The sequence below is a fragment of the Lynx canadensis genome, chromosome B4 (genome assembly GCF_007474595.2).
Source record: "Lynx canadensis isolate LIC74 chromosome B4, mLynCan4.pri.v2, whole genome shotgun sequence".
Taxonomy (NCBI): domain Eukaryota; kingdom Metazoa; phylum Chordata; class Mammalia; order Carnivora; family Felidae; genus Lynx; species Lynx canadensis.
In genome coordinates, this window is record NC_044309.1 from 92,485,383 (window position 1) to 92,494,276 (window position 8,894).

The 8,894-nt window shown below is 37.8% G+C and overlaps 1 long non-coding RNA gene across 2 annotated transcripts; it reads left to right on the top strand.

Annotated features, from left to right (window-relative positions):
* The first annotated feature begins 211 nt into the window (after positions 1-211).
* On the top strand, positions 212-7,312 carry LOC115519286. 2 transcript variants are annotated; one of them, XR_003970455.1, is made up of 4 exons: positions 212-349; positions 2,830-3,159; positions 4,721-4,783; positions 6,908-7,312. It is a non-coding gene; the product is annotated as an uncharacterized LOC115519286 (long non-coding RNA). The 2 variants fall into 2 exon arrangements; XR_003970456.1 differs by lacking the exon at positions 212-349 and adding an exon at positions 2,162-2,226.
* Positions 7,313-8,894: the final 1,582 nt, after the last annotated feature.

Below are 8,894 nucleotides of genomic sequence, written 5' to 3' on the forward strand. Positions count from 1 at the left end.
AAGCCCATTCTTGGTCTTTAAAGTACTTAAAGGCTTTGAAAAAGTGCTCATAGGTGAAACAGCAGGAAGCATCTACAACCATTTCAGAGGGAGCCTTCTGCTTCCAGGAATAAAGTCACACATTTACAGGTGCTTCCTGTTTTTTCAAACACCTTGCCCACCTTCTGCACACCAGGCTTGCATTCTGAAAAACGTCAGCCCCACAGGAAGCTGCCTGCAAATTCAGGGAGCCCTTCTGAGTCTTAACGAGGGCTTGAATATACTTTCAGAGAAATGCCAGCAAAAACTGTAGTCATTTGGGGAAGAATAAGTCTGGAAGAAAAATACACAGAGGACTAGCACCAAGAGGGTGAGAATATTTTTTTCTGTGAAAATGCTGTCCGCAAGTTACGTATTTAAACAAATACATGTGTTTTCTTTATGTTTTGGACTGCTGTGGGTGGAATTAGGAGAACTGACTGAAAGTGGGTGGCGGTTGTCATTTCTCTGTTGTAAGGGAGGAAGGGGAAGGAGGAAGGTGAAGTGGAGAGTGGGAAGGATGGCTGCATGTCTGGAATGCCCCAACTAAGCTCAGGGGAAGAATTACTAGAAGAGCTTTTCTAGTTCGGGATGCTCACAAGCTTGTCCTGAAATTTCAGAGCTACCATCTTGAAATGATCATGTAGAGTGTTGATTAAATTGTGATAGTGTTCACAGTGAGCTTTGATTAAACTATGTTGTGACCGTGCTTAGCATGGTCACAGGTAGACTTGGAATGAAAATGGCAGGCTCCGTACTCAGTTTTCAAATGGGTTCAGAGAATAAGTTGTTCAAGGTAATGAATGACAAATCACATATTAACAGGCAGGGAATAATCTTGGGTAATAGATTGATTTTTTTTTTGAATTAAAATTCAAAACTGAAGAAATTAGTAATTCCTGGCAACAATATTGGTTTAGCTCCCAAGTTTTATATTTACTTTTGTTTTTTCCACTTTTTTCCCCAATCCATACTATCAAATTAAGTTGAACTGCATAAAGATTTTTGTTTATTAAATTGACTCTGATGCTCTTTTTTCCACAATGAAATTAAAATCAGTAACCCCAAAGGTAAGCTTCTTCCAGTTAATTGGCAAAAGGGTTGGATGGGAGAAGTTTCCTCTGCTGGGATTCAAACAAGTATCTGTAACCTACACTGGACTGAATTGGTCCACATACATCCTAAAGACGGTAGCAGTAAATTAAAGGAACAAAACTAAGGCTGATTAACTTCCTTTTGCTGGCAATAACAAAGACGGAAGAACTAGAATGTATTATGCTAAGTGAAATATCAGTCAGAGAAAGATTAAATATATAATTTCACTCATGAGGAATTTAAGAAACAAAACAGATGAATATAGGGAAAAGGAAGGAAAAATAAGATAAAAACAGAGAGAAAGGCAAACCATAAGAGATTCTTAAAATACAGAGAACAGACTAAGGGTTGCTGGGGGGTGTTAGGTGGGGGGATGGGCTAAATGGATGATGGGCATTAAGGAGGGCACTTGGGATGAGAACTGGGTGTTATATGTAACTGATGATTCACTGGGTTCTACTCCTGAAATCATTATTATACTATATGCTAACTAACTTGGATTTAAATTAATTTTTTTTAAAGATGGAAACACCTGAATATCTTATATAACAAACAAAACCTTTCAAATACCTTTTGTTTGGAAAACTTTATACATCTAAGAGTTTGAAAAACAATGATTTTTTAAATTGTAAAATCTGTTCACAAGAATTTATTCCTCTTCCTGCTGTCTCATGTAGTTTGGTAAAGCATCTTGTTACTGGGGAGAGTATTTATTGAGAATTACAACATGTAAATGCTACAGATTCAAAGAAGTCCTTGTCCTGAGGAACCTGACTTCCTCTCTGGACATACATGTGACACAGGAAAAAACAAACAAGCAAACAAACAAACAAACGACAAAGGCAGACAGGATCCTAGTCACTCGGTTCTGTCACTAAATGTCTCTGGGTTTCAATTTTCTCATCAGCAAAATGAGAAAATTGGATGAGGTATTCTCTGAAACCTTTCCTAGCTTTAAAATATATTGATTCTAGGGTGCCTGGGTGGCTCAGTTAAGCGTCTGACTCTTGGTTTCAGCTCAGGTCATGATCTTGCGGTTCACAGGTTTGAGCCCCGAGTCAGGCCCTGCACTCACAGTGCCACCCAGACACCCCTGCAGCTTCCAGCTTTCAAGTAGGTCTATATGACTCCTACTCCTTGCCCTTTGACCCCATTCTGTTCTCTCAATCAGTTCCTTTATGATCTCTCTTGCTTCCAGGTCAACTTAGGCTATATGGCCAACTATCTCTAGTATTAGCTCCCATGATCCCATTTCTTTGCTTATCTGCCACCCAACGATCCCATTACTTGTTCTCGCTAATTCTACCCCTGAGCTACCGAGCACGGTTGTAGAAAATCAGAACTGTACCGAGTGTTTTCGATGTATTTAGACTATCGCTGACACTCAACCGTTTTTTGAAATTCTTCCATAATTACCTTCTTAAAATTTTCACCACTATTCATTTTCTTTATCCTCAGATTCTCACTGTTCTTTTACTTCTGAAGGTATCTTACATCCCGTATTCCTAAAAATTTTGATGTCACCTGATACATATTTTCTCAACCTTTCCTATCATTTCACCTCAAATTTATGCTATATCTTCACTCAGGTACCTACTTAGCTAACACTTAAAACATTTATTATGATCATTTATTGTGATCCACATGATAATATGATACATCACTTAATCTTTTCAACAACTTTGTGAAGTAAATACCATCATCTCTATTTTACAGGTGAATAAGATGTGTGCCCAACACCACCCAGCCAACAAGGAACAAAGCCAGGATTTAAATTTAGACAGTTGCAGCTCAGAGCCTACATTCTTTCTCCTCACCCTGAGGGGAAGCGGGAGAAGGAGTGTTTGTGTTTGGGTGGGGGGTGGGATTTGAACATAGATAGATATATATTATCTTATATCCAAGATCAATCTGTCTCTTCTTCCTCTGCCTTCTACGACATCCTTACTCATCTACTCAAGGACTTTATAACTGCTGTGTCACAAATCACCTCAAAACTTGGTGGCTTAAGACAACAATCATACAGCATTGCTCACAACTCTAAAGGTAAGCTGGATGTTTCTGCTCGCGTGGGCCAGTGTGGCTAATTATAGCTGTATTCACTCACATGACCAGCTGGAGGCTTGCCTGGGACAGAATGGTCTAGAATAGACTTACATGTCTGGAAATCAGCCTAATGTCAGCTGGGTAACAAAAGTGGCTAGTCCATGTGTCACTCATCATCTAGAACATCCACTAGTGATTACAGGGTCCCCCCCCCAAGGGCCAAAAGGGAGCGAGCCTCTGTGTGCAAGCACTTTACATGTGTCTGTTTGCCTCACATGTGTTATTGTCCCATTCTTCAAGCACAGTCACGGTCAGGCCCAGAGTCACCAAAGGGAACCACAACTACAAAAGCCTACAGACTTTGATGAATTATATATCACCCCTTCTCTTTGATCTCTCCCATTCTACTGACGCCTTCCCTTTATCTACCAGCTTGGTATAATATACCATTTTAGAAAATTTCCCTCCAATCCCGTTATCCCCTGAGGTACTATGTAGCTGAGTCCATGAGTATTAGTAATTGAATCACTGAAAGTTCTCTGAACTGACTTCCATAGAAAACAATGATAATGAAAGGATGAGGTAGTTCAAAAATATACAATTACTACAATAATTGTAAAGAAATTAGACAAACAAAAGACTTTGATTCAGGGAGGAATATTGTTTAGAAATGTTAGCGTAGGGTGATAATAAGGAAGCAGAATGACTTTTAGTTGGTTATCTTTCTGTTTTTAAAGTCTCTATAGACAATGCACCCCGCGTTACCTGTGCCTGAGAAAGATGCTCCCACTGCTTGGTCCTTGCACACCAGCACACCACGTTCTTTCTCCTGAGCCTTAGTGAGGGTGCAAGACATTTAACCCTGAAGTTTCATCACCTTTTATATCTCAGTATGTTTTTCAAAATGACAAAAAACACCCTAATTTTTCTCTGGCTTTCCCTAAGCTCCATTTAAAGGCATATATACTTTCAGCTTTATGAGAGAGTACATAACTGCCCTGTGCTTTTCCAGCACCGTGTGAGAGTTTCCATTGCTCCACATCCTTGGCCACATTCATTTTAAACCTTTCAGTTTAACAGGTATAAAATAGTATATATTTTAATTTGCACTTCTGTGCTATAAAAGCCTTACATGCTTCATTGTACACAATACTGAAGTGAGGTTTTTTGTTTTTTGTGCTACATCCCTCAGCCTAATTTCTTTTAGGACTAATCTCATTCCTTTCAGTCTGTGATCTTTCAGCTGACAAATTAGTCACCAGTTTTTTTCCGGGTAAATATACCTCAAAGCAGGTGTTTACTTCACACAGTAACAGACAAGGTAGATTGTCTGCGTAAGTAGAGGTAATATGGCTGTGCCTATTCTAAGGTTCAGAGAACGTCCCTTGATTTTGTCTACAATTTTTGTTCCCTAATGTCCTCCCACCAGCTGGTAACCACTAGGAGCAGCCAAAGCCGTGTGTAAGGTTGTATTTGTGATATATGCCACTTAGCTGAAGAAAATGAAGTTGCTGTAAATCTGATAAAGATGTGTTTTTGTCACTTTCCTACCCTTGCACAGCAGTGAGAGATTTTAGACATGAACAGAGCTCCACTGGACTTGAATTGCTTTGATAAATCTCAGGTAAGCATCTGAGTTCTAGGGCCTCTTTCAAAACAAGAACTTCTTTTTCTTTATGTTTTAGTTCCAGGATTTTATTGGGCAGATGAAGGCTGCTTTGTTCCTTTAGAAAACCTCCCTCTCTGTTTATGTAGCTCCTCATTGACTTTCCTCTCTTATCAAGATTTGGAAGCACAAACTGGTGTTCAATTCAGTGAAAGCATCAAAGTATCCAGCAATGTCAGATTGAATAGAACATTATATAGTTATCAATAGACATTTTGAAGCCTTTTTAAAAAGGTCATTGAGGAAAAATGTCCATGAAATAAGGAAAGGAGTCAGTGGAAATTTGTATCTATATCTATAGATATTTGTCAGTTATGTTTCTATCTTACAAATCTATTTATCCACCTATCTAGAGAAAGGAAATATACCAAAATATTAACAGTGAGTATCTTTGAGTGAAGAGATTATGAATTAGTAAACACTTAAACATACATTTCTGATTTCCAATAGTTCGACCATGAACATGTATTTTTGTAATCCAAAATGATTAGAACAAGAAGTACTTATTAATAAAAAAATAATATGGCAAAAGTTCTGGCAAGACATTCTTATACTATGGAAGCTTTGAGGCAGTAATTTAATATATACGATTATTTATTCTTTTGCTTTCTTTAGTTTTACATTGGTTTGAGAGAATACTAATGGAATTGTAACTTACCAGATATGTTTTGTAAACATACATTCAGTAAATTCAGACATGTACAGGCAAGTCTGGTAGCCTGCTGGGTCTTTCTGCATGAAGGAAAGAGGGTCTTGGTAATGAAAAGTTATTATTTCCTTGGAGTTGACGGTTGGTTCCACAATGCCCTCCCCAAACCCCATTCACTGTGGCATCGGGGAATATTTTAATCTCTCAGGCATTGGGTGGCATTCCAGGTGACAAAGACGCACATCATTACAAGAGTTAGAGTACACAAGCTTAGTTGGGGGTGACCTTGGGAATGAAAAAGAATTCAGTTACACCCTCATACAATAACAACAAGCTTCCTACTCCTTCAGAGAACAGCCATTGCCCTCAGGAGAGGAAGCTATGAAAGATAATGAGTTAAATTAATGCTTATTAATCAGTTGATACAAAGAAAATAAGTCAAAAGTCACTCAGTTTCATTAATATCATCAAAACACCATTACATCCATCTAGAGGCCCAATAGAGAAGAGAGACAGTAGATAGGTGATGTCATGAGGATCTCCTCCCCTTCTTGAGTTCTTATCGCATTATAAAAAATATCATAAATTCATTTCTTAGATCAACAAATTTAGAGATTTTTAAAATATGGTACTTTATTTTAACTTATTAAAACCCTATGTACAGTTTGCTAAGACTAGGGGAGAATTTAAATTTTGCAAAGCAACTGAGCATGTATTTACGAAATGTGTCTAGCACTATACTACATATTGTGGAGGCTAAAGAGATAAGACATTCCCTCTAAAGAAAGATCTTAGGACCTTATTGGGAAGATAACAATACACATGTACATGGCATACAAACAATATTACATAGTCCAGGAGGTATGGTAGGGTGAATTTTTGATGAAGAAAGTGGTCTATTGCAATTTTAGAATACAAACTCTGGATTTGGCTCCCCTGAAAATATAAGTTCCATTCCTTTTATTACTATTGGCCAAGATACTTAGTCTCTGTATTCCTCAGCTTCTTCATCTGTAAAATGGCAAAAAATTAAATCTGCTGCATAAAGTAATCCATATGCCATGTATTCAGAAGAATTTCTGACACATAGATGGTACTCAATAAAAACTGGCTCTTACCACTGCCAAAGGTAAAGAAAAACAGTTCAGAGAATACATCTGATACTTGTAAAATATCAATTGCCAGGATTGGACCAGGGTTTTGACAGAAAGTGATGCCTTTTAGAAATGGCATGATCAGATTTCAAAGAACATTTTTGGGCTTGCATTTTATAAAAGGCCAGGGATTATTCATCCCAATGACAGCTACAAATCATTCCCATACAGAAAAGAAAGTGGAAAAAATAGGTCAGGTGATTATTTTCTTAAAAAACATCTCAGATCACTTATTTGAGGTTTCTCTTGAAAGTTTGAAAAGTTTATGACCATCCACAGCTCATGATGGTGACAATCCTGAGGATATAGGAAAGTCATTTCCCCTGCAGGAAGAAAAAAAATATCCTATAGGAGAGATGAGTATGCCAAGAAGCCAAAAAAGGTAAGAAAATAATATCTATTCATTCACTCAGTCAACAAACATATGAAGTACCTACTATGAAAAGCATGGCACTAGGATCGAGAATCTTACATTAGTCTGTACCCTCAAGAGTTTAATGACAATTCAGGGATAAAATGGAATGTAATGAGGGTTAGAACACGTCCCTCCAGAAGGCACGCAAGGGGTATATATGGCAGGGATTCGGACAGACCTCCCGGAGAAGATGCTGTCTGGATGGGATGCAGGGGGACGAAATACTGCAGGTATTCATTATGGCTAGAGTGTCAGTGTGGGAAAGCATGGCATGGAACTGCACCTGGAGACTGAAGGAGGGGCCGTGTGAAGTTCTGCCTTTATTCAGAGACCCAGGGGAACCCACTGAAAGATTTAAAGAAGGGGGATGACATTTAACTATCTTTATTTCTGTAAGATCACACGGGTTGCACCATGGAAGCAAACTGGAAGGTGGACCAGAACTGAGCGTTTATGAATTTTATGGCCAAAAATCTTGTGTAGTTTTCTGTGCGTATGAAGTCTGTAAAATGCAGTGAAACTCACTCTCTTTTAAATCTATGTGGCTTGCTGGTCCAGTCCAGTGCTATCACCCATCAGTCAGTCCTTGTCAGACTCCCACTCAGTTCCCTATAATTAGTGATACAGCTGCCACAGTAGACAAAGAGGAGGAGAATGAGGTATGAACTTTTTTGTTTGTTTTCCTTCTCTCATCTAGTCAGTGTAAGGAATTTCACTAGTAATTTCTTTTTCTTTTGACAAAAACATTAATATAATTTATTAACCTATCAGCTTCCCCCCTCCCAAGATCTTAACGTGGCATTATGGTCTATTTAAGTGGCTACCCAAAATATTGCATTCCTGATGTTGATCTATGTAAGAACGATCCTGCATTGTTCTTAGTTGCAATAAAACAAAGCAGACAAAAGCAACCCAAATATCCATCAAGAGAAAATAGATAAGTCAGCTTTTGTCAAATCACACCATAGAATTTATATATGAGCACAAGTGAAGGAAATACAGCTGCATACTTTATGAGAGATGAATCGTAGGTGTATAATGTTAAATGAAAACCACAGGTCTCTGAGGGCCACGCACAGTATAATATCATTTTTATAAACACCCAAGAACAAACAAATCTGAGTACTTATTACTTAGCAATATATGGATATGTAGTAAAAGCAAAATAGCCAGAAAATTATAAAATAATCAAGTTAGTATATTCCTCAAAGAGGAAGAAGGTAGGAGCACTGGTAAGGAGCACACAGACAACTTCAAGACATTGACATTGGTAAAGTTGCAGTTCTTGCCTTTCAGAATGGCGTTGATTTCTTAATTTTGAAAACTGCTGTATTTAAGTAGAATGTTAATATTTAGGGAAGCCGAATAAAAGGTTATGGAACTTTTATACTATATTTTATACAATTGTAATTTTTCGTTAATCTGAAACTATTTCAAAGGAAAAATTGAAAAAATGTATATTAAAAAGAAAGAAAAACCATTCCAACCCCCTACCATCTCTGGTTACAAAATTTTGTTTCTATTTTTTTATCTTTAATTTTTTTTAATGTTTATTTATTTTTGAGAGACAGAGAGACAGAGTGAGAGCAGGGGAGGGGTAGAGAGGCAGACACAGAATGGGAAGCAGGCTTCAGCCTCCCAGCTGTCAGCACAGAGCCTGAAGATGCAGGCCTCAAACTCATGAACTGTGAGATCATGACGTGAGCCAAAGTCAGATGCTTAAACATCTGAGCCACCCAGGTGCCCCCAAAGTTTTGTTTTAAAGGGACAACTTAACACCCTCTCAAACTAAAAGGATATTTTTTTTCTCAAAATAAAAATGTTAAGAACATTTTCCTTTATGAAAAGGTA